General features: G+C 41.9%; 24 non-coding genes across 24 annotated transcripts; 12 read left to right on the top strand and 12 right to left on the bottom strand.

Moving 5' to 3' along the window:
- Nucleotides 1–1,299: 1,299 nt before the first annotated feature.
- trnak-uuu (transfer RNA lysine (anticodon UUU)) lies at nt 1,300–1,372 on the bottom strand. Its single transcript has one exon. It is a non-coding gene; the product is annotated as a tRNA-Lys (tRNA).
- Nucleotides 1,373–1,538: 166 nt separating this feature from the next.
- trnaw-cca (transfer RNA tryptophan (anticodon CCA)) lies at nt 1,539–1,610 on the top strand. Its single transcript has one exon. It is a non-coding gene; the product is annotated as a tRNA-Trp (tRNA).
- Nucleotides 1,611–2,771: 1,161 nt separating this feature from the next.
- Nucleotides 2,772–2,844, bottom strand: trnak-uuu (transfer RNA lysine (anticodon UUU)). The gene has a single exon. It is a non-coding gene; the product is annotated as a tRNA-Lys (tRNA).
- A 166-nt stretch (nt 2,845–3,010) lies between these two features.
- On the top strand, nt 3,011–3,082 carry trnaw-cca (transfer RNA tryptophan (anticodon CCA)). The gene has a single exon. It is a non-coding gene; the product is annotated as a tRNA-Trp (tRNA).
- A 1,161-nt stretch (nt 3,083–4,243) lies between these two features.
- On the bottom strand, nt 4,244–4,316 carry trnak-uuu (transfer RNA lysine (anticodon UUU)). Its single transcript has one exon. It is a non-coding gene; the product is annotated as a tRNA-Lys (tRNA).
- Nucleotides 4,317–4,482: 166 nt separating this feature from the next.
- Nucleotides 4,483–4,554, top strand: trnaw-cca (transfer RNA tryptophan (anticodon CCA)). Its single transcript has one exon. It is a non-coding gene; the product is annotated as a tRNA-Trp (tRNA).
- A 1,161-nt stretch (nt 4,555–5,715) lies between these two features.
- trnak-uuu (transfer RNA lysine (anticodon UUU)) lies at nt 5,716–5,788 on the bottom strand. Its single transcript has one exon. It is a non-coding gene; the product is annotated as a tRNA-Lys (tRNA).
- A 166-nt stretch (nt 5,789–5,954) lies between these two features.
- trnaw-cca (transfer RNA tryptophan (anticodon CCA)) lies at nt 5,955–6,026 on the top strand. Its single transcript has one exon. It is a non-coding gene; the product is annotated as a tRNA-Trp (tRNA).
- A 1,161-nt stretch (nt 6,027–7,187) lies between these two features.
- trnak-uuu (transfer RNA lysine (anticodon UUU)) lies at nt 7,188–7,260 on the bottom strand. Its single transcript has one exon. It is a non-coding gene; the product is annotated as a tRNA-Lys (tRNA).
- Nucleotides 7,261–7,426: 166 nt separating this feature from the next.
- Nucleotides 7,427–7,498, top strand: trnaw-cca (transfer RNA tryptophan (anticodon CCA)). Its single transcript has one exon. It is a non-coding gene; the product is annotated as a tRNA-Trp (tRNA).
- Nucleotides 7,499–8,659: 1,161 nt separating this feature from the next.
- Nucleotides 8,660–8,732, bottom strand: trnak-uuu (transfer RNA lysine (anticodon UUU)). The gene has a single exon. It is a non-coding gene; the product is annotated as a tRNA-Lys (tRNA).
- A 166-nt stretch (nt 8,733–8,898) lies between these two features.
- Nucleotides 8,899–8,970, top strand: trnaw-cca (transfer RNA tryptophan (anticodon CCA)). The gene has a single exon. It is a non-coding gene; the product is annotated as a tRNA-Trp (tRNA).
- Nucleotides 8,971–10,131: 1,161 nt separating this feature from the next.
- On the bottom strand, nt 10,132–10,204 carry trnak-uuu (transfer RNA lysine (anticodon UUU)). Its single transcript has one exon. It is a non-coding gene; the product is annotated as a tRNA-Lys (tRNA).
- Nucleotides 10,205–10,370: 166 nt separating this feature from the next.
- Nucleotides 10,371–10,442, top strand: trnaw-cca (transfer RNA tryptophan (anticodon CCA)). The gene has a single exon. It is a non-coding gene; the product is annotated as a tRNA-Trp (tRNA).
- Nucleotides 10,443–11,603: 1,161 nt separating this feature from the next.
- Nucleotides 11,604–11,676, bottom strand: trnak-uuu (transfer RNA lysine (anticodon UUU)). The gene has a single exon. It is a non-coding gene; the product is annotated as a tRNA-Lys (tRNA).
- Nucleotides 11,677–11,842: 166 nt separating this feature from the next.
- On the top strand, nt 11,843–11,914 carry trnaw-cca (transfer RNA tryptophan (anticodon CCA)). The gene has a single exon. It is a non-coding gene; the product is annotated as a tRNA-Trp (tRNA).
- A 1,161-nt stretch (nt 11,915–13,075) lies between these two features.
- On the bottom strand, nt 13,076–13,148 carry trnak-uuu (transfer RNA lysine (anticodon UUU)). The gene has a single exon. It is a non-coding gene; the product is annotated as a tRNA-Lys (tRNA).
- A 166-nt stretch (nt 13,149–13,314) lies between these two features.
- trnaw-cca (transfer RNA tryptophan (anticodon CCA)) lies at nt 13,315–13,386 on the top strand. Its single transcript has one exon. It is a non-coding gene; the product is annotated as a tRNA-Trp (tRNA).
- A 1,161-nt stretch (nt 13,387–14,547) lies between these two features.
- trnak-uuu (transfer RNA lysine (anticodon UUU)) lies at nt 14,548–14,620 on the bottom strand. The gene has a single exon. It is a non-coding gene; the product is annotated as a tRNA-Lys (tRNA).
- A 166-nt stretch (nt 14,621–14,786) lies between these two features.
- On the top strand, nt 14,787–14,858 carry trnaw-cca (transfer RNA tryptophan (anticodon CCA)). Its single transcript has one exon. It is a non-coding gene; the product is annotated as a tRNA-Trp (tRNA).
- Nucleotides 14,859–16,019: 1,161 nt separating this feature from the next.
- On the bottom strand, nt 16,020–16,092 carry trnak-uuu (transfer RNA lysine (anticodon UUU)). The gene has a single exon. It is a non-coding gene; the product is annotated as a tRNA-Lys (tRNA).
- Nucleotides 16,093–16,257: 165 nt separating this feature from the next.
- Nucleotides 16,258–16,329, top strand: trnaw-cca (transfer RNA tryptophan (anticodon CCA)). Its single transcript has one exon. It is a non-coding gene; the product is annotated as a tRNA-Trp (tRNA).
- Nucleotides 16,330–17,490: 1,161 nt separating this feature from the next.
- trnak-uuu (transfer RNA lysine (anticodon UUU)) lies at nt 17,491–17,563 on the bottom strand. The gene has a single exon. It is a non-coding gene; the product is annotated as a tRNA-Lys (tRNA).
- Nucleotides 17,564–17,728: 165 nt separating this feature from the next.
- On the top strand, nt 17,729–17,800 carry trnaw-cca (transfer RNA tryptophan (anticodon CCA)). The gene has a single exon. It is a non-coding gene; the product is annotated as a tRNA-Trp (tRNA).
- The last annotated feature ends 256 nt before the right edge of the window (nt 17,801–18,056 follow it).

The raw sequence follows: 18,056 nt of genomic DNA, 5'->3' as shown, positions 1-18,056 counted from the left end.
CCATTCCAAATGATACAATCAACGAAATCTGAACTAGGCATCCCCTCCAAAGACGCGTTTTGTCTAGACCTTATGGCGCAACGGTAGCGCGTCTGACTCCAGATCAGAAGGTTGCGTGTTCAAATCACGTCGTGGTGAGTGTTTTTATGTGTGCAATCTCTACCTCCTTTAAACAGCGAAGTCAATGAATCAACACAAGTACCAATGTGGCTTACAGTACAAACCTCGAACGAAAACAACCAAACCAATTCTGCTTTAGATGACAATTGTCTCTCATAAAAGCCTGTCACACTGCAAATTCCCAGATCAGATGATGCTGTGTGATTGATTCACAGGCTTAAATCAGTCTTCGAACACAGATTTTAACTTCTTATGGCTTAGGGGAAGTGATTCGACATCTGGATGAGAAGAGTGCCCAAAGTAAACTGCCTGTTACTCAGGCCCAGAATCTAGGATATGCATATAAATGGTAGATTTGGATAGAACACACTTTAAAGTTTCCAAAACCGTTCAAATGATGTCTGTGAGTATAACAGAACTGATATGGCAGGTGAAAATCTGAGGAAAATCCATCCGGGAAGTGGGACTTTATTTGACGTGGGAAGTTTTCAATTGAATGCCTATTGAGTTTCTAATGGGTTAGGACCCAGATTGCAGTTCCTATGGCTTCCACTAGATGTCAACAGTCTTTAGACATTGTTTCAGGATTGTTTTCTGAAAAATGAAGAAGAATGAGACCTTCTGTCAGTGGACTGAGGAAGCATGCAGTGCTGGTTTGCGCACATGACCAAGTGCGTGCCCGTCGTTGTTTTTCCTTTCTATTGAATACGCTATTGTCCGGTTGAAATATTATCGAGTATTTAGACAATTGCCAACCTGAAGATTAATTATAAAAATCGTTTGACATGTTTCAACAAACTTTACCGGTACTGTTCGGACGTATTCGTCTGCGTGTTTTGACCGCCTTTGAGCCAGTGGATTACTGAACACAACGCGCCAACAAAACTGAGTTTTTGGGATATAAAGAGGGACTTTATTGAACAAAACAAACATTTATTGTGTAGCTGAGACTCTTGTGACTGCAACCAGATGAAAATCTTCAAAGGTAAGTGATTAATTTGATGGCTATTTCTGACTTTCGTGACTCTATATGATTGGAAAATGTTTGTATGCTTTTGGAAGAGGGGTGCTGTCCTCAGATAATCGCATGGTATGCTTTCGCAGTAAAGCCATTTTTAAATCTGACCAAATACAAGTATGGAAAGACTGCCTAGTGAAGGAAGGTGAACATTAAAGCAGCGCCCGAACAGGGACTTGAACCCTGGACCCTCAGATTAAAAGTCTGATGCTCTACCGACTGAGCTATTCGGGCTCTGCATTTACTTATTTTCATACACCTAACCTGTCGGGCAGAGGCACGTGCTGACGAGGGGGCATTGTCAGATAATACATTTCCCAAGAGATCCAGGCCTCCATTCCAAATGATACAATCAACGAAATCTGAACTAGGCATCCCCTCCAAAGACGCGTTTTGTCTAGACCTCGTGGCGCAACGGTAGCGCGTCTGACTCCAGATCAGAAGGTTGCGTGTTCAAATCACGTCGTGGTCAGTGTTTTTATGTGTGCAATCTCTACCTCCTTTAAACAGCGAAGTCAATGAATCAACACAAGTACCAATGTGGCTTACAGTACAAACCTCGAACGAAAACAACCAAACCAATTCTGCTTTAGATGACAATTGTCTCTCATAAAAGCCTGTCACACTGCAAATTCCCAGATCAGATGATGCTGTGTGATTGATTGACAGGCTTAAATCAGTCTTCGAACACGGATTTTAACTTCTTATGGCTTAGGGGAAGTGATTCGACATCTGGATGAGAAGAGTGCCCAAAGTAAACTGCCTGTTACTCAGGCCCAGAATCTAGGATATGCATATAAATGGTAGATTTGGATAGAACACACTTTAAAGTTTCCAAAACCGTTCAAATGATGTCTGTGAGTATAACAGAACTGATATGGCAGGTGAAAATCTGAGGAAAATCCATCCGGGAAGTGGGACTTTATTTGACGTGGGAAGTTTTCAATTGAATGCCTATTGAGTTTCTAATGGGTTAGGACCCAGATTGCAGTTCCTATGGCTTCCACTAGATGTCAACAGTCTTTAGACATTGTTTCAGGATTGTTTTCTGAAAAATGAAGAAGAATGAGACCTTCTGTCAGTGGACTGAGGAAGCATGCAGTGCTGGTTTGCGCACATGACCAAGTGCGTGCCCGTCGTTGTTTTTCCTTTCTATTGAATACGCTATTGTCCGGTTGAAATATTATCGAGTATTTAGACAATTGCCAACCTGAAGATTAATTATAAAAATCGTTTGACATGTTTCAACAAACTTTACCGGTACTGTTCGGACGTATTCGTCTGCGTGTTTTGACCGCCTTTGAGCCAGTGGATTACTGAACACAACGCGCCAACAAAACTGAGTTTTTGGGATATAAAGAGGGACTTTATTGAACAAAACAAACATTTATTGTGTAGCTGAGACTCTTGTGACTGCAACCAGATGAAAATCTTCAAAGGTAAGTGATTAATTTGATGGCTATTTCTGACTTTCGTGACTCTATATGATTGGAAAATGTTTGTATGCTTTTGGAAGAGGGGTGCTGTCCTCAGATAATCGCATGGTATGCTTTCGCAGTAAAGCCATTTTTAAATCTGACCAAATACAAGTATGGAAAGACTGCCTAGTGAAGGAAGGTGAACATTAAAGCAGCGCCCGAACAGGGACTTGAACCCTGGACCCTCAGATTAAAAGTCTGATGCTCTACCGACTGAGCTATTCGGGCTCTGCATTTACTTATTTTCATACACCTAACCTGTCGGGCAGAGGCACGTGCTGACGAGGGGGCATTGTCAGATAATACATTTCCCAAGAGATCCAGGCCTCCATTCCAAATGATACAATCAACGAAATCTGAACTAGGCATCCCCTCCAAAGACGCGTTTTGTCTAGACCTCGTGGCGCAATGGTAGCGCGTCTGACTCCAGATCAGAAGGTTGCGTGTTCAAATCACGTCGTGGTGAGTGTTTTTATGTGTGCAATCTCTACCTCCTTTAAACAGCGAAGTCAATGAATCAACACAAGTACCAATGTGGCTTACAGTACAAACCTCGAACGAAAACAACCAAACCAATTCTGCTTTAGATGACAATTGTCTCTCATAAAAGCCTGTCACACTGCAAATTCCCAGATCAGATGATGCTGTGTGATTGATTCACAGGCTTAAATCAGTCTTCGAACACAGATTTTAACTTCTTATGGCTTAGGGGAAGTGATTCGACATCTGGATGAGAAGAGTGCCCAAAGTAAACTGCCTGTTACTCAGGCCCAGAATCTAGGATATGCATATAAATGGTAGATTTGGATAGAACACACTTTAAAGTTTCCAAAACCGTTCAAATGATGTCTGTGAGTATAACAGAACTGATATGGCAGGTGAAAATCTGAGGAAAATCCATCCGGGAAGTGGGACTTTATTTGACGTGGGAAGTTTTCAATTGAATGCCTATTGAGTTTCTAATGGGTTAGGACCCAGATTGCAGTTCCTATGGCTTCCACTAGATGTCAACAGTCTTTAGACATTGTTTCAGGATTGTTTTCTGAAAAATGAAGAAGAATGAGACCTTCTGTCAGTGGACTGAGGAAGCATGCAGTGCTGGTTTGCGCACATGACCAAGTGCGTGCCCGTCGTTGTTTTTCCTTTCTATTGAATACGCTATTGTCTGGTTGAAATATTATCGAGTATTTAGACAATTGCCAACCTGAAGATTAATTATAAAAATCGTTTGACATGTTTCAACAAACTTTACCGGTACTGTTCGGACGTATTCGTCTGCGTGTTTTGACCGCCTTTGAGCCAGTGGATTACTGAACACAACGCGCCAACAAAACTGAGTTTTTGGGATATAAAGAGGGACTTTATTGAACAAAACAAACATTTATTGTGTAGCTGAGACTCTTGTGACTGCAACCAGATGAAAATCTTCAAAGGTAAGTGATTAATTTGATGGCTATTTCTGACTTTCGTGACTCTATATGATTGGAAAATGTTTGTATGCTTTTGGAAGAGGGGCGCTGTCCTCAGATAATCGCATGGTATGCTTTCGCAGTAAAGCCATTTTTAAATCTGACCAAATACAAGTATGGAAAGACTGCCTAGTGAAGGAAGGTGAACATTAAAGCAGCGCCCGAACAGGGACTTGAACCCTGGACCCTCAGATTAAAAGTCTGATGCTCTACCGACTGAGCTATTCGGGCTCTGCATTCACTTATTTTCATACACCTAACCTGTCGGGCAGAGGCACGTGCTGACGAGGGGGCATTGTCAGATAATACATTTCCCAAGAGATCCAGGCCTCCATTCCAAATGATACAATCAACGAAATCTGAACTAGGCATCCCCTCCAAAGACGCATTTTGTCTAGACCTCGTGGCGCAACGGTAGCGCGTCTGACTCCAGATCAGAAGGTTGCGTGTTCAAATCACGTCGTGGTGAGTGTTTTTATGTGTGCAATCTCTACCTCCTTTAAACAGCGAAGTCAATGAATCAACACAAGTACCAATGTGGCTTACAGTACAAAGCTCGAACGAAAACAACCAAACCAATTCTGCTTTAGATGACAATTGTCTCTCATAAAAGCCTGTCACACTGCAAATTCCCAGATCAGATGATGCTGTGTGATTGATTCACAGGCTTAAATCAGTCTTCGAACACAGATTTTAACTTCTTATGGCTTAGGGGAAGTGATTCGACATCTGGATGAGAAGAGTGCCCAAAGTAAACTGCCTGTTACTCAGGCCCAGAATCTAGGATATGCATATAAATGGTAGATTTGGATAGAACACACTTTAAAGTTTCCAAAACCATTCAAATTATGTCTGTGAGTATAACAGAACTGATATGGCAGGTGAAAATCTGAGGAAAATCCATCCGGGAAGTGGGATTTTTTTTGATGTGGGAAGTTTTCAATTGAATGCCTATTGAGTTTCTAATGGGTTAGGACCCAGATTGCAGTTCCTATGGCTTCCACTAGATGTCAACAGTCTTTAGACATTGTTTCAGGATTGTTTTCTGAAAAATGAAGAAGAATGAGACCTTCTGTCAGTGGACTGAGGAAGCATGCAGTGCTGGTTTGCGCACATGACCAAGTGCGTGCCCGTCGTTGTTTTTCCTTTCTATTGAATACGCTATTGTCTGGTTGAAATATTATCGAGTATTTAGACAATTGCCAACCTGAAGATTAATTATAAAAATCGTTTGACATGTTTCAACAAACTTTACCGGTACTGTTCGGACGTATTCGTCTGCGTGTTTTGACCGCCTTTGAGCCAGTGGATTACTGAACACAACGCGCCAACAAAACTGAGTTTTTGGGATATAAAGAGGGACTTTATTGAACAAAACAAACATTTATTGTGTAGCTGAGACTCTTGTGACTGCAACCAGATGAAAATCTTCAAAGGTAAGTGATTAATTTGATGGCTATTTCTGACTTTCGTGACTCTATATGATTGGAAAATGTTTGTATGCTTTTGGAAGAGGGGCGCTGTCCTCAGATAATCGCATGGTATGCTTTCGCAGTAAAGCCATTTTTAAATCTGACCAAATACAAGTATGGAAAGACTGCCTAGTGAAGGAAGGTGAACATTAAAGCAGCACCCGAACAGGGACTTGAACCCTGGACCCTCAGATTAAAAGTCTGATGCTCTACCGACTGAGCTATTCGGGCTCTGCATTCACTTATTTTCATACACCTAACCTGTCGGGCAGAGGCACGTGCTGACGAGGGGGCATTGTCAGATAATACATTTCCCAAGAGATCCAGGCCTCCATTCCAAATGATACAATCAACGAAATCTGAACTAGGCATCCCCTCCAAAGACGCGTTTTGTCTAGACCTCGTGGCGCAACGGTAGCGCGTCTGACTCCAGATCAGAAGGTTGCGTGTTCAAATCACGTCGTGGTGAGTGTTTTTATGTGTGCAATCTCTACCTCTTTTAAACAGCGAAGTCAATGAATCAACACAAGTACCAATGTGGCTTACAGTACAAACCTCGAACGAAAACAACCAAACCAATTCTGCTTTAGATGACAATTGTCTCTCATAAAAGCCTGTCACACTGCAAATTCCCAGATCAGATGATGCTGTGTGATTGATTCACAGGCTTAAATCAGTCTTCGAACACAGATTTTAACTTCATATGGCTTAGGGGAAGTGATTCGACATCTGGATGAGAAGAGTGCCCAAAGTAAACTGCCTGTTACTCAGGCCCAGAATCTAGGATATGCATATAAATGGTAGATGTGGATAGAACACACTTTAAAGTTTCCAAAACCATTCAAATGATGTCTGTGAGTATAACAGAACTGATATGGCAGGTGAAAATCTGAGGAAAATCCATCCGGGAAGTGGGATTTTTTTTGATGTGGGAAGTTTTCAATTGAATGCCTATTGAGTTTCTAATGGGTTAGGACCCAGATTGCAGTTCCTATGGCTTCCACTAGATGTCAACGGTCTTTAGACATTGTTTCAGGATTGTTTTCTGAAAAATGAAGAAGAATGAGACCTTCTGTCAGTGGACTGAGGAAGCATGCAGTGCTGGTTTGCGCACATGACCAAGTGCGTGCCCGTCGTTGTTTTTCCTTTCTATTGAATACGCTATTGTCCGGTTGAAATATTATTGCGTATTTAGACAATTGCCAACCTGAAGATTAATTATAAAAATCGTTTGACATGTTTCAACAAACTTTACCGGTACTGTTCGGACGTATTCGTCTGCGTGTTTTGACCGCCTTTGAGCCAGTGGATTACTGAACACAACGCGCCAACAAAACTGAGTTTTTGGGATATAAAGAGGGACTTTATTGAACAAAACAAACATTTATTGTGTAGCTGAGACTCTTGTGACTGCAACCAGATGAAAATCTTCAAAGGTAAGTGATTAATTTGATGGCTATTTCTGACTTTCGTGACTCTATATGATTGGAAAATGTTTGTATGCTTTTGGAAGAGGGGCGCTGTCCTCAGATAATCGCATGGTATGCTTTCGCAGTAAAGCCATTTTTAAATCTGACCAAATACAAGTATGGAAAGACTGCCTAGTGAAGGAAGGTGAACATTAAAGCAGTGCCCGAACAGGGACTTGAACCCTGGACCCTCAGATTAAAAGTCTGATGCTCTACCGACTGAGCTATTCGGGCTCTGCATTCACTTATTTTCATACACCTAACCTGTCGGGCAGAGGCACGTGCTGACGAGGGGGCATTGTCAGATAATACATTTCCCAAGAGATCCAGGCCTCCATTCCAAATGATACAATCAACGAAATCTGAACTAGGCATCCCCTCCAAAGACGCGTTTTGTCTAGACCTCGTGGCGCAACGGTAGCGCGTCTGACTCCAGATCAGAAGGTTGCGTGTTCAAATCACGTCGTGGTGAGTGTTTTTATGTGTGCAATCTCTACCTCTTTTAAACAGCGAAGTCAATGAATCAACACAAGTACCAATGTGGCTTACAGTACAAACCTCGAACGAAAACAACCAAACCAATTCTGCTTTAGATGACAATTGTCTCTCATAAAAGCCTGTCACACTGCAAATTCCCAGATCAGATGATGCTGTGTGATTGATTCACAGGCTTAAATCAGTCTTCGAACACGGATTTTAACTTCTTATGGCTTAGGGGAAGTGATTCGACATCTGGATGAGAAGAGTGCCCAAAGTAAACTGCCTGTTACTCAGGCCCAGAATCTAGGATATGCATATAAATGGTAGATTTGGATAGAACACACTTTAAAGTTTCCAAAACCATTCAAATGATGTCTGTGAGTATAACAGAACTGATATGGCAGGTGAAAATCTGAGGAAAATCCATCCGGGAAGTGGGATTTTTTTTGATGTGGGAAGTTTTCAATTGAATGCCTATTGAGTTTCTAATGGGTTAGGACCCAGATTGCAGTTCCTATGGCTTCCACTAGATGTCAACAGTCTTTAGACATTGTTTCAGGATTGTTTTCTGAAAAATGAAGAAGAATGAGACCTTCTGTCAGTGGACTGAGGAAGCATGCAGTGCTGGTTTGCGCACATGACCAAGTGCGTGCCCGTCGTTGTTTTTCCTTTCTATTGAATACGCTATTGTCCGGTTGAAATATTATTGCGTATTTAGACAATTGCCAACCTGAAGATTAATTATAAAAATCGTTTGACATGTTTCAACAAACTTTACCGGTACTGTTCGGACGTATTCGTCTGCGTGTTTTGACCGCCCTTGAGCCAGTGGATTACTGAACACAACGCGCCAACAAAACTGAGTTTTTGGGATATAAAGAGGGACTTTATTGAACAAAACAAACATTTATTGTGTAGCTGAGACTCTTGTGACTGCAACCAGATGAAAATCTTCAAAGGTAAGTGATTAATTTGATGGCTATTTCTGACTTTCGTGACTCTATATGATTGGAAAATGTTTGTATGCTTTTGGAAGAGGGGCGCTGTCCTCAGATAATCGCATGGTATGCTTTCGCAGTAAAGCCATTTTTAAATCTGACCAAATACAAGTATGGAAAGACTGCCTAGTGAAGGAAGGTGAACATTAAAGCAGTGCCCGAACAGGGACTTGAACCCTGGACCCTCAGATTAAAAGTCTGATGCTCTACCGACTGAGCTATTCGGGCTCTGCATTCACTTATTTTCATACACCTAACCTGTCGGGCAGAGGCACGTGCTGACGAGGGGGCATTGTCAGATAATACATTTCCCAAGAGATCCAGGCCTCCATTCCAAATGATACAATCAACGAAATCTGAACTAGGCATCCCCTCCAAAGACGCGTTTTGTCTAGACCTCGTGGCGCAACGGTAGCGCGTCTGACTCCAGATCAGAAGGTTGCGTGTTCAAATCACGTCGTGGTGAGTGTTTTTATGTGTGCAATCTCTACCTCTTTTAAACAGCGAAGTCAATGAATCAACACAAGTACCAATGTGGCTTACAGTACAAACCTCGAACGAAAACAACCAAACCAATTCTGCTTTAGATGACAATTGTCTCTCATAAAAGCCTGTCACACTGCAAATTCCCAGATCAGATGATGCTGTGTGATTGATTGACAGGCTTAAATCAGTCTTCGAACACGGATTTTAACTTCTTATGGCTTAGGGGAAGTGATTCGACATCTGGATGAGAAGAGTGCCCAAAGTAAACTGCCTGTTACTCAGGCCCAGAATCTAGGATATGCATATAAATGGTAGATTTGGATAGAACACACTTTAAAGTTTCCAAAACCATTCAAATTATGTCTGTGAGTATAACAGAACTGATATGGCAGGTGAAAATCTGAGGAAAATCCATCCGGGAAGTGGGATTTTTTTTGATGTGGGAAGTTTTCAATTGAATGCCTATTGAGTTTCTAATGGGTTAGGACCCAGATTGCAGTTCCTATGGCTTCCACTAGATGTCAACAGTCTTTAGACATTGTTTCAGGATTGTTTTCTGAAAAATGAAGAAGAATGAGACCTTCTGTCAGTGGACTGAGGAAGCATGCAGTGCTGGTTTGCGCACATGACCAAGTGCGTGCCCGTCGTTGTTTTTCCTTTCTATTGAATACGCTATTGTCTGGTTGAAATATTATCGAGTATTTAGACAATTGCCAACCTGAAGATTAATTATAAAAATCGTTTGACATGTTTCAACAAACTTTACCGGTACTGTTCGGACGTATTCGTCTGCGTGTTTTGACCGCCTTTGAGCCAGTGGATTACTGAACACAACGCGCCAACAAAACTGAGTTTTTGGGATATAAAGAGGGACTTTATTGAACAAAACAAACATTTATTGTGTAGCTGAGACTCTTGTGACTGCAACCAGATGAAAATCTTCAAAGGTAAGTGATTAATTTGATGGCTATTTCTGACTTTCGTGACTCTATATGATTGGAAAATGTTTGTATGCTTTTGGAAGAGGGGCGCTGTCCTCAGATAATCGCATGGTATGCTTTCGCAGTAAAGCCATTTTTAAATCTGACCAAATACAAGTATGGAAAGACTGCCTAGTGAAGGAAGGTGAACATTAAAGCAGCGCCCGAACAGGGACTTGAACCCTGGACCCTCAGATTAAAAGTCTGATGCTCTACCGACTGAGCTATTCGGGCTCTGCATTCACTTATTTTCATACACCTAACCTGTCGGGCAGAGGCACGTGCTGACGAGGGGGCATTGTCAGATAATACATTTCCCAAGAGATCCAGGCCTCCATTCCAAATGATACAATCAACGAAATCTGAACTAGGCATCCCCTCCAAAGACGCGTTTTGTCTAGACCTCGTGGCGCAACGGTAGCGCGTCTGACTCCAGATCAGAAGGTTGCGTGTTCAAATCACGTCGTGGTGAGTGTTTTTATGTGTGCAATCTCTACCTCTTTTAAACAGCGAAGTCAATGAATCAACACAAGTACCAATGTGGCTTACAGTACAAACCTCGAACGAAAACAACCAAACCAATTCTGCTTTAGATGACAATTGTCTCTCATAAAAGCCTGTCACACTGCAAATTCCCAGATCAGATGATGCTGTGTGATTGATTCACAGGCTTAAATCAGTCTTCGAACACAGATTTTAACTTCATATGGCTTAGGGGAAGTGATTCGACATCTGGATGAGAAGAGTGCCCAAAGTAAACTGCCTGTTACTCAGGCCCAGAATCTAGGATATGCATATAAATGGTAGATGTGGATAGAACACACTTTAAAGTTTCCAAAACCATTCAAATGATGTCTGTGAGTATAACAGAACTGATATGGCAGGTGAAAATCTGAGGAAAATCCATCCGGGAAGTGGGATTTTTTTTGATGTGGGAAGTTTTCAATTGAATGCCTATTGAGTTTCTAATGGGTTAGGACCCAGATTGCAGTTCCTATGGCTTCCACTAGATGTCAACGGTCTTTAGACATTGTTTCAGGATTGTTTTCTGAAAAATGAAGAAGAATGAGACCTTCTGTCAGTGGACTGAGGAAGCATGCAGTGCTGGTTTGCGCACATGACCAAGTGCGTGCCCGTCGTTGTTTTTCCTTTCTATTGAATACGCTATTGTCCGGTTGAAATATTATTGCGTATTTAGACAATTGCCAACCTGAAGATTAATTATAAAAATCGTTTGACATGTTTCAACAAACTTTACCGGTACTGTTCGGACGTATTCGTCTGCGTGTTTTGACCGCCTTTGAGCCAGTGGATTACTGAACACAACGCGCCAACAAAACTGAGTTTTTGGGATATAAAGAGGGACTTTATTGAACAAAACAAACATTTATTGTGTAGCTGAGACTCTTGTGACTGCAACCAGATGAAAATCTTCAAAGGTAAGTGATTAATTTGATGGCTATTTCTGACTTTCGTGACTCTATATGATTGGAAAATGTTTGTATGCTTTTGGAAGAGGGGCGCTGTCCTCAGATAATCGCATGGTATGCTTTCGCAGTAAAGCCATTTTTAAATCTGACCAAATACAAGTATGGAAAGACTGCCTAGTGAAGGAAGGTGAACATTAAAGCAGTGCCCGAACAGGGACTTGAACCCTGGACCCTCAGAATAAAAGTCTGATGCTCTACCGACTGAGCTATTCGGGCTCTGCATTCACTTATTTTCATACACCTAACCTGTCGGGCAGAGGCACGTGCTGACGAGGGGGCATTGTCAGATAATACATTTCCCAAGAGATCCAGGCCTCCATTCCAAATGATACAATCAACGAAATCTGAACTAGGCATCCCCTCCAAAGACGCGTTTTGTCTAGACCTCGTGGCGCAACGGTAGCGCGTCTGACTCCAGATCAGAAGGTTGCGTGTTCAAATCACGTCGTGGTGAGTGTTTTTATGTGTGCAATCTCTACCTCTTTTAAACAGCGAAGTCAATGAATCAACACAAGTACCAATGTGGCTTACAGTACAAACCTCGAACGAAAACAACCAAACCAATTCTGCTTTAGATGACAATTGTCTCTCATAAAAGCCTGTCACACTGCAAATTCCCAGATCAGATGATGCTGTGTGATTGATTCACAGGCTTAAATCAGTCTTCGAACACGGATTTTAACTTCTTATGGCTTAGGGGAAGTGATTCGACATCTGGATGAGAAGAGTGCCCAAAGTAAACTGCCTGTTACTCAGGCCCAGAATCTAGGATATGCATATAAATGGTAGATTTGGATAGAACACACTTTAAAGTTTCCAAAACCATTCAAATGATGTCTGTGAGTATAACAGAACTGATATGGCAGGTGAAAATCTGAGGAAAATCCATCCGGGAAGTGGGATTTTTTTTGATGTGGGAAGTTTTCAATTGAATGCCTATTGAGTTTCTAATGGGTTAGGACCCAGATTGCAGTTCCTATGGCTTCCACTAGATGTCAACAGTCTTTAGACATTGTTTCAGGATTGTTTTCTGAAAAATGAAGAAGAATGAGACCTTCTGTCAGTGGACTGAGGAAGCATGCAGTGCTGGTTTGCGCACATGACCAAGTGCGTGCCCGTCGTTGTTTTTCCTTTCTATTGAATACGCTATTGTCCGGTTGAAATATTATTGCGTATTTAGACAATTGCCAACCTGAAGATTAATTATAAAAATCGTTTGACATGTTTCAACAAACTTTACCGGTACTGTTCGGACGTATTCGTCTGCGTGTTTTGACCGCCCTTGAGCCAGTGGATTACTGAACACAACGCGCCAACAAAACTGAGTTTTTGGGATATAAAGAGGGACTTTATTGAACAAAACAAACATTTATTGTGTAGCTGAGACTCTTGTGACTGCAACCAGATGAAAATCTTCAAAGGTAAGTGATTAATTTGATGGCTATTTCTGACTTTCGTGACTCTATATGATTGGAAAATGTTTGTATGCTTTTGGAAGAGGGGCGCTGTCCTCAGATAATCGCATGGTATGCTTTCGCAGTAAAGCCATTTTTAAATCTGACCAAATACAAGTATGGAAAGACTGCCTAGTGAAGGAAGGTGAACATTAAAGCAGTGCCCGAACAGGGACTTGAACCCTGGACCCTCAGATTAAAAGTCTGATGCTCTACCGACTGAGCTATTCGGGCTCTGCATTCACTTATTTTCATACACCTAACCTGTCGGGCAGAGGCACGTGCTGACGAGGGGGCATTGTCAGATAATACATTTCCCAAGAGATCCAGGCCTCCATTCCAAATGATACAATCAACGAAATCTGAACTAGGCATCCCCTCCAAAGACGCGTTTTGTCTAGACCTCGTGGCGCAACGGTAGCGCGTCTGACTCCAGATCAGAAGGTTGCGTGTTCAAATCACGTCGTGGTGAGTGTTTTTATGTGTGCAATCTCTACCTCTTTTAAACAGCGAAGTCAATGAATCAACACAAGTACCAATGTGGCTTACAGTACAAACCTCGAACGAAAACAACCAAACCAATTCTGCTTTAGATGACAATTGTCTCTCATAAAAGCCTGTCACACTGCAAATTCCCAGATCAGATGATGCTGTGTGATTGATTGACAGGCTTAAATCAGTCTTCGAACACGGATTTTAACTTCTTATGGCTTAGGGGAAGTGATTCGACATCTGGATGAGAAGAGTGCCCAAAGTAAACTGCCTGTTACTCAGGCCCAGAATCTAGGATATGCATATAAATGGTAGATTTGGATAGAACACACTTTAAAGTTTCCAAAACCGTTCAAATGATGTCTGTGAGTATAACAGAACTGATATGGCAGGTGAAAATCTGAGGAAAATCCATCCGGGAAGTGGGATTTTTTTTGATGTGGGAAGTTTTCAATTGAATGCCTATTGAGTTTCTAATGGGTTAGGACCCAGATTGCAGTTCCTATGGCTTCCACTAGATGTCAACGGTCTTTAGACATTGTTTCAGGATTGTTTTCTGAAAAATGAAGAAGAATGAGACCTTCTGTCAGTGGACTGAGGAAGCATGCAGTGCTGGTTTGCGCACATGACCAAGTGCGTGCCCGTCGTTGTTTTTCCTTTCTATTGAATACGCTATTGTCCGGTTGAAATATTATTGCGTATTTAGACAATTGCCAACCTGAAGATTAATTATAAAAATCGTTTGACATGTTTCAACAAACTTTACCGGTACTGTTCGGACGTATTCGTCTGCGTGTTTTGACCGCCTTTGAGCCAGTGGATTACTGAACACAACGCGCCAACAAAACTGAGTTTTTGGGATATAAAGAGGGACTTTATTGAACAAAACAAACATTTATTGTGTAGCTGAGACTCTTGTGACTGCAACCAGATGAAAATCTTCAAAGGTAAGTGATTAATTTGATGGCTATTTCTGACTTTCGTGACTCTATATGATTGGAAAATGTTTGTATGCTTTTGGAAGAGGGGCGCTGTCCTCAGATAATCGCATGGTATGCTTTCGCAGTAAAGCCATTTTTAAATCTGACCAAATACAAGTATGGAAAGACTGCCTAGTGAAGGAAGGTGAACATTAAAGCAGTGCCCGAACAGGGACTTGAACCCTGGACCCTCAGAATAAAAGTCTGATGCTCTACCGACTGAGCTATTCGGGCTCTGCATTCACTTATTTTCATACACCTAACCTGTCGGGCAGAGGCACGTGCTGACGAGGGGGCATTGTCAGATAATACATTTCCCAAGAGATCCAGGCCTCCATTCCAAATGATACAATCAACGAAATCTGAACTAGGCATCCCCTCCAAAGACGCGTTTTGTCTAGACCTCGTGGCGCAACGGTAGCGCGTCTGACTCCAGATCAGAAGGTTGCGTGTTCAAATCACGTCGTGGTGAGTGTTTTTATGTGTGCAATCTCTACCTCTTTTAAACAGCGAAGTCAATGAATCAACACAAGTACCAATGTGGCTTACAGTACAAACCTCGAACGAAAACAACCAAACCAATTCTGCTTTAGATGACAATTGTCTCTCATAAAAGCCTGTCACACTGCAAATTCCCAGATCAGATGATGCTGTGTGATTGATTCACAGGCTTAAATCAGTCTTCGAACACGGATTTTAACTTCTTATGGCTTAGGGGAAGTGATTCGACATCTGGATGAGAAGAGTGCCCAAAGTAAACTGCCTGTTACTCAGGCCCAGAATCTAGGATATGCATATAAATGGTAGATTTGGATAGAACACACTTTAAAGTTTCCAAAACCATTCAAATGATGTCTGTGAGTATAACAGAACTGATATGGCAGGTGAAAATCTGAGGAAAATCCATCCGGGAAGTGGGATTTTTTTTGATGTGGGAAGTTTTCAATTGAATGCCTATTGAGTTTCTAATGGGTTAGGACCCAGATTGCAGTTCCTATGGCTTCCACTAGATGTCAACAGTCTTTAGACATTGTTTCAGGATTGTTTTCTGAAAAATGAAGAAGAATGAGACCTTCTGTCAGTGGACTGAGGAAGCATGCAGTGCTGGTTTGCGCACATGACCAAGTGCGTGCCCGTCGTTGTTTTTCCTTTCTATTGAATACGCTATTGTCCGGTTGAAATATTATCGAGTATTTAGACAATTGCCAACCTGAAGATTAATTATAAAAATCGTTTGACATGTTTCAACAAACTTTACCGGTACTGTTCGGACGTATTCGTCTGCGTGTTTTGACCGCCTTTGAGCCAGTGGATTACTGAACACAACGCGCCAACAAAACTGAGATTTTGGGATATAAAGAGGGACTTTATTGAACAAAACAAACATTTATTGTGTAGCTGAGACTCTTGTGACTGCAACCAGATGAAAATCTTCAAAGGTAAGTGATTAATTTGATCGCTATTTCTGACTTTCGTGACTCTATATGATTGGAAAATGTTTGTATGCTTTTGGAAGAGGGGCGCTGTCCTCAGGTAATCGCATGGTATGCTTTCGCAGTAAAGCCATTTTTAAATCTGACCAAATGCAAGTATGGAAAGACTGCCTACTGAAGGAAGGTAAACATTAAAGCAGCGCCCGAACAGGGACTTGAACCCTGGACCCTCAGATTAAAAGTCTGATGCTCTACCGACTGAGCTATTCGGGCTCTGCGTTTACTTATTTTCATACACCTAACCTGTCGGGCAGAGGCACGTGCTGACGAGGGGGCATTGTCAGATAATCATTTCCCAAGAGATCCAGGCCTCCATTCCAAATGATACAATCAACGAAATCTGAACTAGGCATCCCCTCCAAAGATGCGTTTTGTCTAGACCTCGTGGCGCAACGGTAGCGCGTCTGACTCCAGATCAGAAGGTTGCGTGTTCAAATCACGTCGTGGTCAGTGTTTTTATGTGTGCAATCTCTACCTTCTTTAAACAGCGAAGTCAATGAATCAACACAAGTACCAATGTGGCTTACAGTACAAACCTCGAACGAAAACAACCAAACCAATTCTGCTTTAGATGACAATTGTCTCTCATAAAAGCCTGTCACACTGCAAATTCCCAGATCAGATGATGCTGTGTGATTGATTCACAGGCTTAAATCAGTCTTCGAACACGGATTTTAACTTCTTATGGCTTAGGGGAAGTGATTCGACATCTGGATGAGAAGAGTGCCCAAAGTAAACTGCCTGTTACTCAGGCCCAGAATCTAGGATATGCATATAAATGGTAGATTTGGATAGAACACACTTTAAAGTTTCCAAAACCGTTCAAATGATGTCTGTGAGTATAACAGAACTGATATGGCAGGTGAAAATCTGAGGAAAATCCATCCGGGAAGTGGGACTTTATTTGACGTGGGAAGTTTTCAATTGAATGCCTATTGAGTTTCTAATGGGTTAGGACCCAGATTGCAGTTCCTATGGCTTCCACTAGATGTCAACAGTCTTTAGACATTGTTTCAGGATTGTTTTCTGAAAAATGAAGAAGAATGAGACCTTCTGTCAGTGGACTGAGGAAGCATGCAGTGCTGGTTTGCGCACATGACCAAGTGCGTGCCCGTCGTTGTTTTTCCTTTCTATTGAATACGCTATTGTCCGGTTGAAATATTATCGAGTATTTAGACAATTGCCAACCTGAAGATTAATTATAAAAATCGTTTGACATGTTTCAACAAACTTTACCGGTACTGTTCGGACGTATTCGTCTGCGTGTTTTGACCGCCTTTGAGCCAGTGGATTACTGAACACAACGCGCCAACAAAACTGAGATTTTGGGATATAAAGAGGGACTTTATTGAACAAAACAAACATTTATTGTGTAGCTGAGACTCTTGTGACTGCAACCAGATGAAAATCTTCAAAGGTAAGTGATTAATTTGATCGCTATTTCTGACTTTCGTGACTCTATATGATTGGAAAATGTTTGTATGCTTTTGGAAGAGGGGCGCTGTCCTCAGATAATCGCATGGTATGCTTTCGCAGTAAAGCCATTTTTAAATCTGACCAAATGCAAGTATGGAAAGACTGCCTACTGAAGGAAGGTAAACATTAAAGCAGCGCCCGAACAGGGACTTGAACCCTGGACCCTCAGATTAAAAGTCTGATGCTCTACCGACTGAGCTATTCGGGCTCTGCATTTACTTATTTTCATACACCTAACCTGTCGGGCAGAGGCACGTGCTGACGAGGGGGCATTGTCAGATAATCATTTCCCAAGAGATCCAGGCCTCCATTCCAAATGATACAATCAACGAAATCTGAACTAGGCATCCCCTCCAAAGATGCGTTTTGTCTAGACCTCGTGGCGCAACGGTAGCACGTCTGACTCCAGATCAGAAGGTTGCGTGTTCAAATCACGTCGTGGTCAGTGTTTTTATGTGTGCAATCTCTACCTTCTTTAAACAGCGAAGTCAATGAATCAACACAAGTACCAATGTGGCTTACAGTACAAACCTCGAACGAAAACAACCAAACCAATTCTGCTTTAGATGACAATTGTCTCTCATAAAAGCCTGTCACACTGCAAATTCCCAGATCAGATGATGCTGTGTGATTGATTGACAGGCTTAAATCAGTCTTCGAACACGGATTTTAACTTCTTATGGCTTAGGGGAAGTGATTCG

Source organism: Salmo salar, chromosome 03, assembly GCF_965601325.2.
Source record: "Salmo salar chromosome 03, fSalSal1, whole genome shotgun sequence".
NCBI lineage: Eukaryota > Metazoa > Chordata > Actinopteri > Salmoniformes > Salmonidae > Salmo > Salmo salar.
This window is presented reverse-complemented; position numbering and strand designations above follow the sequence as displayed.